The 20024-nt window shown below is 42.8% G+C and overlaps 1 protein-coding gene across 11 annotated transcripts in view; it reads right to left on the bottom strand.

Annotated features, from left to right (window-relative positions):
- The window catches only part of LOC146867209 (uncharacterized), a 297713-nt gene extending 277987 nt beyond the window's left edge, over nucleotides 1-19726 (bottom strand). For 5 of the 11 annotated variants that reach the window (XR_014961099.1, XR_014961098.1, XR_014961105.1 and 2 more), the window contains exons 1-3: nucleotides 18980-19720; nucleotides 18679-18879; nucleotides 4023-4172 (exon numbers count right to left, since the gene is read on the bottom strand). The gene's annotated coding sequence lies outside the window, so the exon portion shown is untranslated. Of the gene's footprint in view, nucleotides 1-4022; nucleotides 4173-6398; nucleotides 6488-18678; nucleotides 18880-18979 lie in introns of all 11 variants that reach the window. The other 6 variants (XR_014961100.1, XR_014961104.1, XR_014961107.1 and 3 more) reach the window with 5 other exon arrangements.
- Between the last annotated feature and the right edge of the window lie 298 nt (nucleotides 19727-20024).

The raw sequence follows: 20024 nt of genomic DNA, 5'->3' as shown, positions 1-20024 counted from the left end.
TTGTTACTGAGCTTTTGGTCAGCGTGTGCATGGCTTTTGCAGCTCACTACGTGATTTTGACTCAGAACAGAAGACTGACTTTCGTACTTCTCGGTTGGGAAGTACTCCTATGTGCTTTTAAGTTCTTCTTTTTTACCAGTGAGACAAGCTGTAATAGCGGAGTTCTGTTACAAGTTTACAGGTCATCCACCTTCCGAGTAAGCCCCTTTTCAAACATCACCCCCTGCTGCCTGTAATTTTCCATTCAAGTGAGTGCTCTTGGTATCTGTACCCGCATGCAGCATATTATCAGCACTATGTTGTGATAACTACAATGTACCATTTTCAGGTACCCTGTGACTTAACTTATCCTGTGACTGCCCTACCCTCAGTTCACTGCCTTTAACATGCTATAGCCTTGTAGCACTAAATCGACACAATCGTACCAAGTAATGTGACTATTTGTTATTGTTTTCTTTAGGTGCCCACTTCGTTTGTTTGTCCTAAGAGAACACTCGGAACGTTGTCAACATTTTTAGCGCACAATTTAATATTTGTTTAGTATGAAGAGTTGTATCCTAATGTATTCCGTGTTATGTCTGCTCTGGAATAGGACTGGGCTAAATTTCCGTTCCGCTCGCGGAAATTGCGACAATTTGACATTTTTGTGTTCCGCGGAGAGCGCGAAAATGTCAAAATTTCCGCATTCCGCAGCTTAGCGATAATTTGTTTCTTGCTCGCGCTGTAAAATAATACATTCTCGCGCGCGATCGCCTTACCTGAATCCCCGCGTTCGCCGACAAGTTTTCCCGATCCGGTCGCGTTCTCCACGAGATGTTGGATTGTTGGTAGCCATTTGCGCTGTATCGCGACAGTTCGCGCCCGCAGTAATGTCATTGGTCGCGCGATCACATCTTTCTTCGCGCGATCATGCACCGCGAGAAGAGTGAACCGCATGGGTAAGTTGGCGAGCCGCGACCATGCAGAAAATACCGCGAACGCGCGGGAAAAAAACTTCCGCATCTTCGCGATATTTCCGCGTGTTTGCGGAGATTTGTAACATTTTCGCGATAATTTGCGAAAGTGACTTTCGCAAAATCCACCCACCCGTACTCTGGAACACATACACTGAAAGTGTTTTTATACAACTCTAGTACTTCCTCATGTTTGTGAATCCTCGCATTGGGACACTGCACAATTTTTGTCTGTCCATCCATTTCTTATGTATGTGTATGTTATATGATTTACGTTGTGCTATTGATATAGTTTTATAACAATTATGGTGTACATTAAATCACCATTTTGGTTGTTGAGTATCCTGTGTTTTTAAAATCTGTTGTTTGACAAATACTTGTCTGACTTATTAGTAAAATGTATCTGAATGAAATCCAGTTGGAACATTGTTTTTGTTATCTAATGCAAGTCCTGCTTCTGCTGGTTTAAGGCCAGCTCTTGTTACATGTACTTGGATTTAAATCTAAGGCAATCTATTTTTTTTTTTCCAAACAGATTTTATTTGACCGGAAATCACATAAAATAGGAAGCAAACAATAGAAAGACTGTACCAATGAGCCGGACACTCCAAGTGTCCTGGTGGCTAAGAGTGAGACATTGATCTACACAATACATCGCTGGTTACAGTATAAGCAGAGTGGTTTTATTACGACATAGAAGCGGTGATAGTTACAGCTGGTAAATGGTAGACCAAGTCAAGTACGGATGGGATATTTGGACTGGAGTGTAGGCAAACCAACCAGGTCCTCTGACTCATCAGGTAGAGAGTGGGAGAAAGAGAGAGGGATGAGTGAGGGGGGCAGGCAGGGGGAGATAAAACACGCGGCTACGCTGGGCAAGAGTGGGCTGGAACTTAAAGCAGATTGGTGAGCAGGATATAGTCCGAATATAACCCCGGGGACAAGGATGCAGGTGTGTGGGGGCGCTTATTGTGGTTTATTCTTCTGTAGCTATTCTAAGGCAATCCTGACCTGCGGCTCTTACAGGGCTCAGCCACTCATGCACCGCAGGCCTTGTTTGCGGGTCTGCTATTCCATTAATAGCAACTCAGAGCTCTGCTGAGGTATGTTAAACCCTGCTGCACTCCTGCTGTGCTAGCATGATGACCATCTCATTGTTCTATCAATGGTCCTTAGTTGTGACCTTCTGCTGCCATCCGCTTCCTTCCCTCGTTACAAGGGCATAGCTCAGTACCATCCAGAACTGTCCTACCCAGGTCCAGGAGGGGCAGATCCATGCCACATTTCTAGGATAATCATTGCCCTGTAGAGACTAATTGTATGTAAATCTATCTTACCTGGACATAATAGGAAATCTGCCATAGATCTGGCCCTCCTGGACCTATGTTGGACACCATTACAATGTTATATGTCTGTACTATTACAATATCAACTGCACTGATACCGTACATATACACATCCACCACTGAATTTCACAGACAGTGCATTCCCTTGTGCTTCCCCTTTAGTGTGTAACCTAGTTCGAGCCCTGGAGATGTCAGCTTTCAATTGTCATTGCATCATTGGCCTCTGGATAGATGTTGTTAAAATTCTATATTACTTAAATGTTGCGTATTTAGTGGAATGATTGCTCTAATTTTAGAAATGACCTAAGCAATGTGTTTTACATATCAGACACCAGTTGCACGCTGGCATTGAGCCTCCCCACAGTCACTAATGCACACCTTGAGTAGAAAGGTGGGAAACCTCTTCTCCCTTTAGTGCTTAAGGAGTTAGTATACAACTGCTCACAAGTACAGTAAGGTTGTACTGGATCTGTGTCATCGGCATGATAGCACTCAACAACAGGATATGTGCTTTCCAGGGCTGAACTGGCCGTCGCAGGCACCAGGCTTTTCCCAGGGTGGGGGCCGGATTTGGACCCCTGGGGGGGGGGGGGCAGTGTTTGTTACCAGGGGCTGGTTTTGCAGCATTGCTGCAATATCACCCCCCTGTAACAATCAAGGGCCGGTTTGCGTTCCGAGTCCGCCCCTGGTGTTTTCCCTGTGACAGCGACTAGCACTGTCTTCCAGGTCCTGCTGCTGCCCCCAGATGCTAATGTTGATACACTGTCCTCAGACTCTGACCATCCCTGCACTCTCCCCAAAAGGGGAGCCAAGTGTCAGGAACTGACTGCAAGTGCTAAATTTGAGGACAACTGAAAGTATACACAAGCCGTCATCAAATGAACACTCCCTAACTAGTTTTTCCTGCAAGAGTTTTATTCTATTTTGCTAACTTTAATTGTTCATATTGTGTTTTTATACCTTTTTGTTTTTGCTCACTGTCCCATTATATAGATATAAGAGTATGCTTTTATTTGAACTAGTAGGACAAATAATAAAGCAGTGCTTCGCATACCCCGGTCCTCAGCTGCCCTCCCAAACCGAATCATAAAACTAGTGTATAATTTACTGAAAGCCATTTCGGGGTATACGGCTTTTTAGAAAATGTAAATGGAAAATTGGTAAAATCAGTAAAATGCATTAACATCTTGTGGTAAAGACTGGTTCACTCGCTGCGCTCATTCTTCCTTTGGGCATTGTCCATGCAGGCAATGGGCATAGCCTTTGGGGAAAGTAAGGAAAACCAGCAGGAGGAGTGGGCGGCGGACGCCTATGATAACTGTTGACACCTACGCTTATTATTTTTTTTACAAATTAAACACTGTATGGACCATGCTTTCAATGGATGTTATTGTGAAATTGCCATTCCCATTCCCAAACAGATACAGCACATTCCTGATATTGGAAGATTACTTCCTCAAAATGAGACATTTCATACCCACGACTGTTAAATAAGCTGAAATATACCCAATTCACATTTTTCATCTGCATGGGTTACCAAGCAACATTTTCATGGACAGAGGGACACAGTTTACAGCCTTGTTTTGGAGATGGACAGCCAGAACACTAGAACTAGTCATTCCACGCCTCCTTTGGGAACACCTGCTTGTTATTACACATATAGTTACTGAAAGAAATTGGACGCGAGTCCTTCACAAGTAATAGGTCAGCTGCCAGCACCTACCTCCTTACTGGGATCCAAGTTCACCATTGCAGCACTTCACTCTCTGAGAGTAGTAAAGCATGGTTGTCCCTGGCCTACTCAGGGGAGGTGGTGTGGACTTGTGCTCCCAGTTGCTGGTACGCCACAGCATTCAATCAATTATTGTCCAGACTGTGTTTTCCATGATAAAAGAAAAGGTACTTTTATTACATACACACTATACCGTTGGTGACACTCTCATATCACATCTCCTATTCACTAGTGGGGCCTGAACTCTATAAGCACAGTACCCCTACAAATACTAGATGCAATTTCACATTAGGAGGGGTGTAATCATAAATCAGGCAGGCCTACTGACATTGTCAGGGTTTCACCATATTAGTAAAACACAAATCATATTAAAATCCATCATAACAACACCACTAAAATCGATGGGGTCAGTAACAATATTTAATACTATTCATGCTCATATAAAACTTTGCATTGCCACCTATCAGCATTGTCAATAAAGCATTATATTGAAAAACATGTATCCCAGAATCTTATTTCAGCTGTTCAGGAACAACCAACAGCGGTCCTCCAAAGCCAATGTGCAAAAGGAAAGCACAGACTCTAGAAATGATTTGGGGGAAAAAAGAAACCTCTCCTGGCATCAGGAAATTCAATCTCCTGGGAGACTTATGGTGATTTCACAGAAAAATTCTCAGAGTGGCTGCTGCACTTTCACGAGCCCCCCCCAAACAATGTTGGTGGTACACCTGCTCCTCCTGTGGCACCACAGTAGAAAAATATGCAAATTTTGCAGCCCATACATTTTTTTGCCGTCATCCTTGACTGATCAGTGTCTTATTAAGTGTCTCTCCCTTTGTCAGCTGTTTCTAAGTAGGTGTGGAAAGTTCTATACGCAAGGCACTCCTTGCCAATCCTAGGGTGCTCCATCATAGCTCCACCCCTGCTCCAACCCTCCTGCACAGCATTCTGGGACATTTTAAGATGGCAACTTCAAGTCCTTCCTGGGAGCCTCACCTTCGCCTACAACTGACACAGCTGCTTGATCCCTTCCCATCAAAATGTCATAGGGGAGTTCCTCTGAAGGTTTAGCCACAGAGGTCTGACCGTCCTCTATTGTTTCTGGGAGTTTCCCAGCTCAGACTCAATATTAGGAGTTAATTAGCAAATGCAGACTTCCTTCCCACCCCTTCCTTTACCAGGAACTAGGTCAATACCTGTGTATGGCTCTATTGTGTGTTAGGTCTCTTTTCCTCCAGCTAGACAGCAGAGTAATTACTTTGGCCTAGTAGTTGACACAAATACCTGATATCTGATTATGGCTGATCCAGGGAAAAATTATAACTCTCAAAGTACCATCAGGAGTGTAGTTATGATGAACGTTACTGTGCAACCACACTCAATCAATCATCACATTTGTAGAGCGCGCTACTCACCCGTAAGGGTCTCAAGGTGCAGGGGGGAGGGGGAGCCGCTACTGCTCGAACAGCCAGGTCTTGAGTCGTTTCCTGAAGGAGAGATGGTCCTGGGTCAGCCGTAGGTGGGTGGGGAGGGAGTTCCATGTCTTGACCGCCAGGTAGTAGAAGGATCTTCCTCCGGCGGTGGCTCTGTGGATACGTGGGACGGTGGCGAGGGCGAGATTGGCCGATCAGAGCTGGCGGGTGGGTGTGTAGAATGTGAGGCGGCTGTTGAGGTATTTTGGGCCCTGGTCGTGGAGAGCCTTGTGTGCGTGGGTGAGGAGTCTGAACATGATCCTCTTGCTGACGGGTAGCCAGTGCAGGTCTCTCAGGTGGGCAGAGGTGTGGCTGTAACGCAGGATGTCTAGGATGAGTCGTGCAGAGGCGTTCTGTATGCGCTGGAGTTTTTTCAGGAGTCTGGCTGTGGTTCCAGCGTAAAGGGTGTTCCCGTAGTCCAGTCGGCTGGTGACGAGGGCTTGGGTGACCGTCTTCCTGGTTTCGGTGGGGATCCACCTGAAGATCTTATGGAGCATGCGTAGGGTGTTGAAGCAGGATGACGAGACGGCGTTGATTTGCTTGGTCATCGTGAGGGAGGAGTCCAGGATGAAGCCCAGGTTGCGTGCGTGGTCAGTAGGCTTGGGGGCGGTGCCCAGTGCAGGGGGCCACCAGGAGTCGTCCCAGGCGGAGGGGGTGGTCCTAGGATGAGGACTTCCGCATTATCTGAGTTCATTTTCAGACGACTGAGCTTCATCCATTCCGGATGCATGTGTAGCCTAAGACTGATATTTTAGTGGACCCTATAGGTAAGTAGGGAGAAATTGTACTTTCTTTTAGATTTCACCTATAACATATAATTTAGTTAAGCTCCACAGACTTCCAGTAAGCACTACAGACATACACAACGAATGCTCACTAATAATAGAAGGCTTACCCTAGGTCAGAACCAAAACGTCTGCAACAGGCTACTTGAGCACAGATACCGTGCTGTGCAAAATGGTAAACTTGCAGCAGCAGCCATATCTAAAAAGGAGAACAAGGGGGATTAGCTATCTCAGTCCATTTCCACAGAATTTACAGTGAGTGAGACTCAGTGATAAAACTCACTCCTAGTAAAAGTCCAAAATGAGCAGTCTAAAAGCAAAAAATTCAGGGGAATTAAATATGCTGAACCCATTTCCTATAGTCATATGCGGCCAGCTCATATAACTGTTTTGAAAATCCATTCAGCTACTAGCCTGATGCAATGTATCCAGACTATTAGCAGCACTTTGCAGATCATCATAGAAAATCTGCACTAACTTTTCAGAAAGAGAACAGGGTCTGGTTGTCCAGTAAATATCTAACTATTCCATGTTCTCGCCTCAAGTTCACACCATCATTTTTAGATGACTTGTAACTGGTCAAATGGGCATGTCTCCATTGTGTCTGGCAGATCATTTGCATTGCCACATTTACCCAGTCTTTCACGTCTCCAGACTCAAGAAAGCTTTCATGAGCACCAACTGCTCTCCTCCCTCTACGTCGCTCTGCTCAATATGAGGTTGATGGTATAGTTGAATTCCAGGTTACACATCGGGCAGTTATAGATTTTGTTGCTTGGGAGGGTTAGAATGTTTTAGAAAGGTCTTGTGATCTTGTCGAATTGTCCATGCTGTTTTGATGGTACAGAGGGTTCACAAACGATACAAACTGGATCCAGCTGCCTGTTCCCTGTGAGAGGTTCCCCGGGTGAGGGATACGGCCAATAATTAAACACAATTCAGACATCAAGTTGTCTGTTGAGCTGGGAAGGCTTGGTAACTGTGTAAGACAGGTCAATGGAGATTGGGCACATGCAGACAGTGGACAGCAGAACAGATTTCAAGATACATTCTCATTTCCGGTTTATTGGGACACTTCCAGGGTAGAAGCAATAGAGCCAGTATATTAGGTCTTTTCAATATGAAGCAGGTGCCTGGCAATGTTTTATTTAGTTGCCATGCTCTGTACCAGTTTGCACTCAGCCTTTCATTCCTGCACCTGTTGATTCCTCCTTTTACGGCCCCTCGTCATTAGTGCATGTTATTCTTCTATTATGTTGTGCTCAAGTCTGTAATACCTTCTGGCATTCCTCTTACTCTTTTGATACCTCAGTTTGTAACCTGTGATCTCCTGGCATCCTAGGGTCGCACCAGTTACCCTGGTCTGATTAGTGCTTATGATCATGCCTTTTGCTATTACAACCGCTGCTCCTGAATCCCTTGGAGTCACTAGTATCTTATGCTGGAAGTCACTGGGATGCTGGACTGATTGAGACAAGTCCACCCAGAGGGTGGATTGAGCCCTGTGTTTTTCTTTAGCCCCTTTCCCTGTTTGACTGCTAATTGCTCCAACACTGTGTCATTACACTGATAAGATGCATGGGGATTAAGTGTGCCTGTCCTCCTCAACTGTAGACACAGAAGAAATAGGGACTGATTTGTTTTGGACTTCAAGAGATGATCCGAAGAGGGAGTAGCAAACTCACTACCATCACCTGAAAGTCAGGAAACCATAAGCCCGGCAAATGCGCATTTTGCTGACCTCACACCTACACAATTGAAGTAGCTGCAGAGAAGAAAAAGAGCAAGACACTCACCAAGACATAGGCCTCCATCCCCTAAATACTGAAATAATTTGTAGCATATTAAGCTAAATAGTCGTGTCTGCCTGTTTTGTGGCTCATTTGCCAGACAGGGAGATTTTATGGTAAGTTCTACTAAATTGGAGAGTGATGTACAGTACTACCCGCCACTTTCCGGCATCGTAGACACATACACAGCATGACAGCAGGCATAGCGTTGGTGCAGTATAAGGTTTCCCACTCTTTACATGTCACAAAGATCCAAATTTGACCAATTCATTACACACGCACTTTGCACTTGAGAGATACGTGTCTGTATGATTCTTACACACGTTACACCTGATACTGCTGATGCAGAGAGTCTTTATTTTAGAATGTTATAATTATCTACTAAGAATGTATACTAAGGCTTTAAAGAGAATAGTTTGTGAAAGTATTAATTCATTCACAGTTGTCAATGTGTTATATTGTTAAAGCTCTACACCTGATGTATAAACAGGCAGAATTCTGCCTATGTAACTAATGGAAATGAGCTTTAAGTGATTCTTATATGTCCCTTATACTAAACTAGCTCAAACGATAAAAGCTTATTAATGTATGCATTAATGTTAAACGTATGTAATTAATAGGATTCCCCCAACGGGAGAAATATTACACTTCCGTGGCCCTCCAGACATGGACCGATCACGCAGAGGTCGAGTCCCTATTTGAGGACGGGCAGCTGAGAACATATGCCCAAATGAGGGAATGCTATGATCTGCCACCGGGACAATTCCTGATGCATAGACAATTATTAGATAGTGTCCGACAATGCTGGAATCTTAATGAGGGGGAACCACCGACGCAACTGGTACTGCACACTATCCTGTGCATGGGTACGGAGAGACACTTAGTCACCTGGCAATACAAAGCGATCTGGGAACTGATCACTGCTTCCCTGCACGTCTTACGACAGAAATGGGAGGATGAGATAGGACGGGTGTTCCATGACAGAGAATGGGAAAAAGCATTGGAGTACCCAAAAAAGGTTTCTAGGAACACACGCTTCAAAGACATTCAATTCAATATTTTGCATCGTGCATACCTAACACCACACCGGCTCCACCGTTTTTATCCTGATACGCATTTCTCATGCCCCAGTTGCCAGAATCCCGAGGCAAACTTTAAACATATGTTTTGGGACTGTCCCACAATCCAACAGTATTGGGATAGGGTACACCGGACACTCCGGGCGATGGTCAACCTCAGGGCCATATCTACATGGGAGGCGTGTGCCCTGGGAATCTTCCGCAGGCGGAAGACAGAAAAGGTACAGTGACGGTTTGCATCCCTGGCCATTCTTTTAGCGAAACGTGGAATAGCCATGCATTGGAGGGCCCCAGCAGGACCTCCAGAAGCAGCCTGGGTAGGTGCCATGAAAAAATGGGGGGCGGCAGAGGAAGAAACACTGAGAGACGAGGAAGTGAAGGGGATACATAAACATCCCATATCTATGGAATGGGCGCAACTCCTATTCCAATTTATGCAGGAGGCAACACCAGAGGAATCACCCACGGCCACACAATCTCAGTCCCAAACTCCACCCCTATCCCCCATTGAACAAACAATAACCAACACGAGGCAGCCGTGTGACACATAAAACCAACTATGTGCTCGGGCACTACCAGACAGGCACCTGCATCCCCGATGGGAGACACCCCCCCGCCCCTTTCTCCCCCCACTGCAGACACCACAGCACACTAAAAGCAAACCAGGATCAGCCACATAACAGACAGTTACCCAGATACATTCCGACAGCTCCCCAACCCCCCCGATCCCCTCCTACAGTTAACAGTTCTATGTTTTTCCCCAGACACCCCCGAAATCGGCCTAGCTAAATTGGGAACACAATCATGGACACTATACAAGAAGGTTCACGGGGATAGAGATGGGGACTGAACACAAACCCACGCCTCCGGGAAACCCACGTAAGCAGGCTCTAATAAACACACCAATACAAGTAAAGTCCAACTGAAGGGTAATCCCCATTTTATCTCACTGTTTCTTACCCGTGATGCATGTTATATGATGGGATAGTTAAAAATTGCGAAGAGGATATTAAGTAAATAGGAAGTGATGGCGCTCTGCAAGTATGCGTATAGGGTGTTAACTGAACAGGTAGATATGGTGCTATACAGGAAGGGGAGACCCTTCAAACCCCTCAATGTGTGTAGGGCAAGCCCTACTACAAAATAGTACAATCAAAACCTGTGCACACATATGTATTAAATCAAATAGATGTTAGGGCGGCGAAAGCAAAATGAACCAAAATCTTCAGTCATAATAGATGTTCTTTATTCCTTTCGGAAACATGATCAGCCGACACGTGTTTCGTCAGGGAAGGTCATCCCACGACTCTTCAGGGCTGAAGCTAATGGCTTAGAAACAAAACGGCCCAAAACCGGAGAAAATTCCAACCAGGCTGGGTGCGTGTCTTGCACAGTAGAAGAGATAAACCAATTGGAGTATAAAGGCAAACACATCAGAGTGAGGTAATCTTAATCATCCCAGAAATGTATGAGTACAAATGGTAACCGCGTCACAGGACGAATAACAAACAACAGGGTAGTGTCTCCCATATATCAAAGAAAGGCTTAAGAGCCAAAGTACGCTTCAGTACGAAATCTCCAAGGTAGCTGAAGAAAGGGCTGAATAAGAGTATGTAATCACCAAATTATGAAGGAGAAACAAACGGACATCCTGGCGGTACTGGTGTGAACGAGTGAGTTCATTTTGCTTTCGCCGCCCTAACATCTATTTGATTTAATACATATGTGTGCACAGGTTTTGATTGTACGATGGGATAGTTGTTCTGTGCTGCAATGATATCATCCAAACGCCTGCACTCACCTGTCAACATGTGTTAATAATGATGTGTAACTATGTACCATGAAATGTAAAAATCTCAATAAAGAAATTTAAACAACAAAAGAAAATGTTACACGTATGTACATATGAATATACTTCTACAACATACTCATCATTATGCAGTTTCATTGCTCATTATGTGAATTATTACCAAGCGATATTATGTTGCATAGTTGTTTTAGATGTGCGCACACACACATACACATATATGAATTCACTACAGATTTAATACTTATATTTAGCTGTTTTATATTAAAGGCCTAATATCTGTTCCCATGAGAGCGCATTTTGTTCTTGCATTTTGCTGACTTGCTTATTTTGCAGGAGTTCTCACTGACTGTTAGTTGAATTGATAAATTTCTCGTAACAAGTATTAGATACACGATTGGGAATGGAATTTAACAATGAGCACATGAGAACTCTGTGGACTAACAATGGACTGTTATCTTTACCCATGAGTGTGGGACCAAGATGGAGTTCCCATCTCTTGTCTGGATCCTTTTTCCACTGTTGCAGAATATACTATATCGAAACTTTGTGGACTTTTGAAACAAATACAATGACCTATTACTGATGACGTACCAAAATGGGAGTTAATAACATACCTTGTGAATTATAATATCCGCTGCCCTGGACAGAGGAGAGGCGATGCGATTGATCACAAACGAGAGATGATGGGCAGATGATTTCAGACTTTCTTACAGATCGAATGCTAAGCTTCCTTTGCTGAACTCTTTCTGCAGATTCTCTGCAGAACGTCCATGAAATCCGACCTGAACCAATTTCCCTAATCTTTCCCAAAGCCCCAGATCCCTTGGCCCATTCAAATGGACTTTTAGAGACATCTCCCATGCCACGTTAAGTTCCCCTTTTTGTGTGGTTTAGACCAGCACTTTCTGGATACTCTGAAGACTCCTGACCGAGCATCTGCTATGTTACTGCTAATACTTCATGTACTCTTTTGCCCAATTCTTATTGTCTATTGTAGGTTTGTGCTGTGAAGGGTTATGTGCTTCAGTTTTCCTCTGAGAGATATGAATTGCAAATGCTTATGAAAGACCAAGCTAGATTGTATTTAGAGCACCAGATATTAATGTGTTATTTTGTGTAGCGGCTATAGAGCTGCTAGTTTGTTTGATTCTTGTTCGCTTAACTTTCTTCAGGAGGCTCGGCCTCCTTGTTGCAATACTGTATCTATACAGTTTGATATTGAGAGTAATCTATTTGAATCTAATCTCTAACTCGTAATAAATCCCTTAAAATTGGCTACAGATTCCTGGTCCTCATTTGTGGCCAAGCGCTTGCACTGTAAATTTATTGATCAGACAAGTGATTCCAACCCTTTCCCCTCAGTGCGACACAAAAGGTCCATCAGAGGACCAAGTTACCAAGTAAGTAAAGCAGAGTTAATGATTCAGCCAAGGAGAAAATTAGAGGTGGAAAAGAGATAATAGGGCCCAGTATCACAAAGTTTAAATCTGCTGGATCAGCATAATTGAGTTAATAAAACTAGGAGCTGAAGCGCACTAGCCTGGTCTCCGAACACAACCACCATGAGAGCAGTAGGATATTTTTTATGCTTGCCCGGAAAGCCACAAATACCAACCATCAAAATCATGAGTTCCATTTTTACACACAAATGTTTGTTTCAAACCAGTCGCCCACACATTTTGCATCTTCAACACAATATAAGAGGGTAATCAGGGTCGGCTTTAGAACTAGTGGTGCCTGGAGTGGCAATCTTTTTGGCGCCCCCTGCCCATGACCTCCTCCTCAGATTCCCTCACTATCACACAGCAAAACAGCCCCTAATCTCTCCATAGCCCCTCTCTGACATATTTGATGTGTTTAAAAGCGCTGGTGAAGGCTGGCTTTGCTGATCCTTTCAGCTATTCACATAAAACACGGAGCTGTACTTTGCAGCAGGCATATTAACCATTTGTGCTACTTTATGGTAGGTCAAAACTGCCACTAGTCACAATTCTGCTCTCTCTCTAACAGGAACATTAATCACTAGAGTTATGTTGACATTTTCATTGCTGTGTGAAAGTTGGACGCACAAGGAACTCTGCAGAGTGTGCTTTTAAATCGTACATTATTGCTAAACACAGTACCCCCTGACCCCCCCCACTAAGGTCAGTCTTCCCCCCTGGTCAGTGCCCAGTGCGGCTGCACCGGTTGCACAGCCCTACAGCGAGTTCATAATTAACAACCCTCCACAGGCTTGCTGCTGCACAATGTTCCCATTTTAGGTTTTGCCTGAACAGCAATTGCGCTATGCTTGTGAAATCTCACGTAATCAATATACATCTTAAAAGGGGCTTACAGCTCGCCCTTACTTTTCATTTGTTCATGTGCTTGACACTTTGTTTTAATCAGTATCTGTTGAATGTAGCATGCTATTTCCTGTTGTTCTTTGTGTGTTTTTCTTATCAATGGAGCTTGGCCCATGTAGTACCTTTTTAACTTTTCATTCACTTTTTTCTTTGTAAGCAAGCCTGTTGGTCAACTGTATATGATGTCAAAAGTATAATAGAAAGGAGCGGAGTAATGTTACATGTTATAGACAAATGAATGTTGTAGTACAAAATGAATTTGAGTTATTTGTTTTTATTCCTTATTCTTTATAATTATTTGTGTATTTCCTTCCTAATTGTTTCAATTATTCAAAAGTATTCCAATAAACCTATACATTGGTTTCCATCTTAACCATCACATGTAGAACTGATGCATTGATTCATTTATACCAGCAATATTCAAAATTATACACTTTGTAATAAATCAATTCAAATAAATGATGCTTGGTATATACAGTTGTACAGCTTAATGCTCAATACAATGCTCAATATCTACAATTATACAGCCAACGCGTTTCGTCCTATCTAGGACATCATCTGTCATACTCCCTATACCTGAAACTATTGGTCTCCCTGGTGGGTGGAGTCTGGACTTGTGTACATCGTTGTTTCTATAGGAACTGTATATGATGATTTGTGCTGCTGTGCTTCTTACGAATCTAAATATTGTTCTGGAATATTTTAAACTGTTTTTTTTTTTGGTGCAAGTTCTTTGCATATTTTTAAACTGTGCATTTAGCTGTTTGTTGTTTTTTTTATACAGAGTGTTGCGCTTTGTTCTTTCTTTTGCACCGAGTGGTGAGCCTCCCTCCCGTCGCTAATTGCTAACTCGCACTTCCCGTTGTTGCCTCAGTAATAGGTCTCCCTCCCTCCTACGTCATTGTTTTTCCCTATGAGGTCATCTGCCATCACTCATCAGTTTGTGCAGCCAATATTCACTTTTAAGAACATGTTGCGCTTTGTATCCAGAGGCCTGCCTCATTCTAAGAGCGAAAACTGATACATTGTTTGCACAGAGCTTGGTTTTATCATTATTTGTGGGTGCAGTTTTACCTGGATGCCTGCCCAGGGAATAGCTTTAGGTCTGACTTTACAGCTAGATGTCTGTGTTTGTGCATATTCATGCGAGGTACGAAATATGATTACACCTTCACTGGCTTTTGAAAATCTTCAGTTAATCTTTTTTTTTAGCAATATAGAGAACTGCAAAAAACGTGCAATCCTCGCTTTTCCTTTAGGTGAGTGTAAAAACGACCAAATCTCTGAAAAAAAGTACAATTTTATCTCCAAATCACACCAGGCGGAGAAGGAGAGAGGTTTCGGCGTTGAAGTCAGAGCTGCCACTTTGGAATTGGGGAACTGTGTTCGAGTCTTGGTATCTTATCAACATTCTGTGATTCTGGGCAAATCACTTAGAGCCTGATTTAGATCTCGGCGGAGGGGTTACTCCGTCACAACGGTGATGGATATCCCATCCACCGAAATATAAATCCCATTATAGCCTACGGGATTTATATTTCAGTGGATGGGATATCCGTTACCGTTGTGACGGAGTAACCCATCAGCCAAGATCTAAATGAGGCCCTTAATCTCCCCTGCCTCTAAAGATAAATTATTGTGACCTTGTGTAATGTAACTGGTGCTCACACAGATCGCGCCAATACCTTAGGGTGCAATTTGAGCTACATAAAACTGCAAAATACAAAAAGCACTGGCAACACCAATAGGTTTCGCCTCTACAAAATCTATCGGTTTTGTCAATGTTATTTAGAAACGTCACACAGCAGCATGTCTGAAAAGTTTAGAAAACAAAATGCTATGACGCTTTTGACAAAACCAATAGATTTCTATATTTTTATTTACAACTAAAATGGTGACCAGTTCCTTGCCCAGAGGATTCTCACATTGCTTCTCCTGCTGGGTTCTCAATGTTTGCGTGTTACGTGTTAACAAGGCAGGCAGCAGGATGGTGGTCGATACCGCCGACTACAATAGGCCCTTTCAGACCGTGGTCATGTCACTCATCAGAGGTGAATGCATGCATGTGACAGGGTGCAGGGAATGTCTGTGCCGAATACATGTCCACTGTGAGAGCTGCACAAAACTTGCAGGAAGCGTTTGTGACAGAGAAAGCTTTATCCTCTTTTTGCCTGCTAGGATTACGCTGCATCTTTGTGGGTTTTTTTTTCGTCATTTATCAGATAAACAGAAATGCTCAGATTTGGAGTGTGTTCTGTCGATTAATTTTCCCCAATCCCCTCCTCTCCTCTTAGAGCTGTGTTTGATGTCAGTTAATTTCTTTTTGGATAAGAATCAACCTGGAGAGAACAGTGCAGCTACATGCAGCATTACCTTGCAAAAAGTTGCAGCTTGCAAAATGCTAATATTGTGTTGTTTTCTATGGGTTGTGCGTCTCTGAAATGAGCTGGAGTTCCTCCTCAGTGTAGCATCGTATGGACCTATAGTTGTACATATAGTGTGTGAGCAACATTTCAAAAGGGCAGAATGGGTCAACCTATTGGGAGAGGTTATGTAATTCAACAGTGATTTGGAAGGTTAATGTGCTTTTTGTAACTTATTTTTATGTTTCCTGCCTATTCATTTAGCATATGTCTGTGCAGTTATACCGCTCATGAGAAAACATTAGCAAAACCAATAGGTTTCACCAATGCAAAATCTAATAGCTTTATCTATGGACTGTTTTTTTACATGTTGCAGCAGTTGAGCTGCCGTGGAACATGGCTTAAAGTAAATAAAAAATGTGATGGCGTGATCAAAGCTGGCCACGTCACATGGCGTTTTTATTTTTATTTTACTTTAAGCCATGTTGTACAGCAGATCAACTGCTGCCCACCATGTAAAAACATTGACAAAGACAATAGATTTTCCATAGGCGAAACCTATTATTGGCTTTGCCCTTGCTTGTTACCTTTGCTACACTTCTGTTGCAATCTCATCCTTTCATTTTCAGGTACAAACTAAGCAATGCTTGGCCTAGTCACTGATGAAAAGTCAAACTATTAATAAAAAATCAGAAACTGCTTTGCTGCTTTACTGAGAAATATTATTGCAAAATAAAACCATAATTGACACAAACCTAAAACGAATTGTTAGAACATAAATTATAATTTCTGCTGATTACTGAATGCAATCCCTTATTGCACAATAACTATGCACAGAATGCATAGGGGTTCCTTGTTTGTTGTAATGTTAGAGTGTTTTTGTATTTGATAGCACGGATGCTGCACAAAAGTCAGGGGTTCGAGTGTTTTTATATTGTTTGACCTATAACTGTTGGATGCATGTCAACATTACTTCTTTGCTAGAATTTTATTTTTTTTATATTGAGTCTTTTTCTCTTTGTATAAACTTGAAAATGTCTTTATGGCCAATTGTTGCCTGCATTCAACTGATTTAGGGAAGTAGCACAGGTAAAGGAGCACATGGTAAATATCCACGTAAAATCGATGACGTTGCGTTTACCATCTATAGAATGGAAGAGTAATCCTCTAAAAATTAACTCCTTTCAGGAAGGTCCCTCTCAGTACAGTAGACAAAGCATTTAGAAATATGCAATTTTACAGCATTTTTACATTCAACTGACCTATCCACTTGTTGACCTGAACGCCTTCCATCAATCTTTATGATTTAACTTCTATTCATAATTAAAGTTTATAAACCCTTACAGCCACTCTAAAATATTTTCGAAAGGTGTCGGATATATGTGACTAGAGAATGTCAGCAGACGTGTGCCAGCTCTTCCAAGTTGATTAAATTGTGAATAAAGTTGAATCAGTTTATATTTTTTGTGTTCTTGCTATATACACACTTTCACACTTTTTGGAGAAAATTTATTAGAATAGCTTCAATCCTTTTAAGCAACATGGATAATACATCTGTGCTTAAAAATCATTTATTTAGTCATGTCTTCAAGTGGGGCATTTTTGTAGAAAATTTCCTGAATGTGCTCATGCCAACAATGACTAGAGCACCATTGACATTGTATTTGAAACGGCATTTAGCAACATGTTTGTAGGCTTTAATGTCTTATTGTTTACTATTACACACATTTTCTTTATTACCTCAATTCAATTGCAAACAGCCAAACTAGAGCCTGACAGCATGTACCATATGGAAAATAAATATATACTTATTGTGAAATACAACACTTCTAAAAAGGAATTTTGCATCTCAAGAGGGTTATCACACTCGTACTCAGCAACGAGGTTTACTGCTGGGCCTAACCTGCAAATCGGCGCAGCGTAAAGGGTACAAATCACCAGTAGTGTAATATTCAGATATTTAATATTCTTGGTGTTAATCATTTATTTTATATATTTCCCCTGAGTCACTTTCAATCACCAGGGGACAGCCATGACTGTCAGCGTCACAAAAGAGACACTTTACCCCCAAATGGGAGCACTGATCGAGCATGTGGAAATAGGCACACCTTTTCATGGTTGTGGAGGATAGGAAAGGGCCGCGGAGCAGACCTCAACTGAGAATCCAAGCTGACTGAGGGTCAGTTCTATTCTCAAATTGAATGGGGTTGTGTTGTAACACAAGTAAATGTGTTACAAATGCAAAGGTTGACGTGGAGATGGATACATGATTGACCCCACCAAGAGGAAATGAAACTTCCTGCTCAAGTCTGGTGACACTAGCTGCCTGCCAAGGAACCCTCATCACATTAGCATGGTATTATATCACTGGGTGTTGGGACACCTCAGGTTTCTGAGGTGTGGAGCTATGGCCCTGGAGTTGAAAAAGTACAGTTTACAGTCATCCTTGAATCGGCTGCCCATCAGAGCCCTCTAACCGGCTGTTGGCAGGGCTGGAGTGATTCTTCAGATGTTGAATGAGATTGTTTGATAGTTGGGAGCCCTCCACTTTGATGGTTTTCCTCTCTTATCTTTGCGGTTTAATCTGGACTGAAAGATTAATTTTGACTGCCTAAATTTGTATCCAAGACGTAATGGGAGCAACCTCTTAAGGTATTCACGGCCTTCGCCAGTGTCGGCTTCAAAGACAATGCACAGCATCTTGACTCTAATCCTTTGGTCCCCTGAGAGCCAATGGAGGTATTCAGAGCTCTGGAATTGTAGTACACTTTCTTAAGGTTGAAGCAGAGTTTGACAGCTTGATTTCAACATCTCTAAAACGTCTGTGTTACTTTCTTTAGAGCGAATGTATAGAATATATTTCAGTCATCTAGCCCAGAAAGAGCAAGGGAACTTGTTGGCTCAATATTGCATCTCAGAATCATGAGCAATGATTTGAGTTTCTATTGATGATTAAAATTTGGTGTTTAAATTCAAACTGTAATGCACAAGACTCCCACTAACCTGAAAACAGGTCTGTTTCCACGGGAACGAAGAGAATTCCTCCAAACTCCTCAAAAACAGTTCCCCAATGAGAGAGTTAATTCTCATTAAAAGCACTGCTCAGGGGGTGATAAGGAGACGAACACCACCTCCAACTGCTTCAGTCTTCTCTTAGGGGACAGTAAGTTACTCCAAGAACCAAACGTTAGAAATGGAGCAAAACTAGAAAGGGAATCAGAGTACATTCAATTATTCCTTAGTCTACTAGGTACAATACGCTATACTACAGTGCAAGTCGCGCATAAACACAAACTCCACTTACCAATAAATATCTCCCAAGGAACTTGTAGGATACGTCTAGAGTTACAGCACTCTAATCCAATGTCTGATAAATGGTTTCTTTATCATACAGTAAAGTAGGCCGGGAGCGGAGAGAGGTGGAGTTGAATAGGGCTGAGACAGCCACAAAGTAAAAAATAACAGAAAGGCAAAAGTTGGTGTCTCTTTAAATGGAAGCAATGGGCAGGAGGCGCCGCGGCGGGAAGAACAGAGGATGAGTGACCTGGGCAATGATGCAGTGAGTCTGGAAGTACAGGTGGGGTTTTTGGCAGAATCAAGGCTGACAAAGTCAATAACAGCGTGAAGGGCAACAGAAGACCGCGTCCTTCTTGGTTTCCACACGCACACACAAAAGAGAAAAACGCGCTTCTCTGGAAGCCGTCTTAGACGTAGGAACGAATGTTGCAATGCAACCGCGCCTCTGGAAAACCGTCTTGGGCGTGGGAACAATGTTGTAAGTGTAACCGTGAGGACAGGCGGCTACATTGTATCCCGTTGCCCGCGTTAGACGGAAGGCAAACGTGGAGGCAGGAAACTATAGACGGAAGTCCAGGCAGTCAGTAGAGTCAGACGAAGTAGCCGTCATTCAGTAAGTTAAATGGTTAGGGTCGCTGATATGTAACAAAGCGCGAAACCGGGAATGGATTCAAAGAAGGGGACATGGACAACTTCAAGGAACAGGAAGCCAAGCAAAGGCTTTCGCCACTGGAGCAGAGTTTAACTCGATAAGGGAGTGTATGCAAATGCCTTTCCCTTCTATCCCAGAGCAAAGTAAGGGAGTCTCTATAAAGAGAGCTGTTCTTTATACTCGACATGCACTATTGCCCTATAGTGTGCCATAGTATGGAGCATGAGGCTTGATTCCTGACACAAACCAAATGCCAAGGCTTACATAGCTTTCTTACATAGTGAAATGGTTGTACACATTTCAATAAGCGACACAGATAGGATGACTTACATGGCAGAATCCTGGTTTTCCTGAATCTAAATTTTGAAGCCATTCAAACGTAAGTTGTTTTTACTCATCC

The sequence above is a fragment of the Triturus cristatus genome, chromosome 1_2 (assembly GCF_964204655.1).
Source record: "Triturus cristatus chromosome 1_2, aTriCri1.1, whole genome shotgun sequence".
Taxonomy (NCBI): domain Eukaryota; kingdom Metazoa; phylum Chordata; class Amphibia; order Caudata; family Salamandridae; genus Triturus; species Triturus cristatus.
The sequence above is the reverse complement of the archived record's forward strand: the minus strand, read 5'-3'. Positions and strand labels throughout refer to the sequence as shown.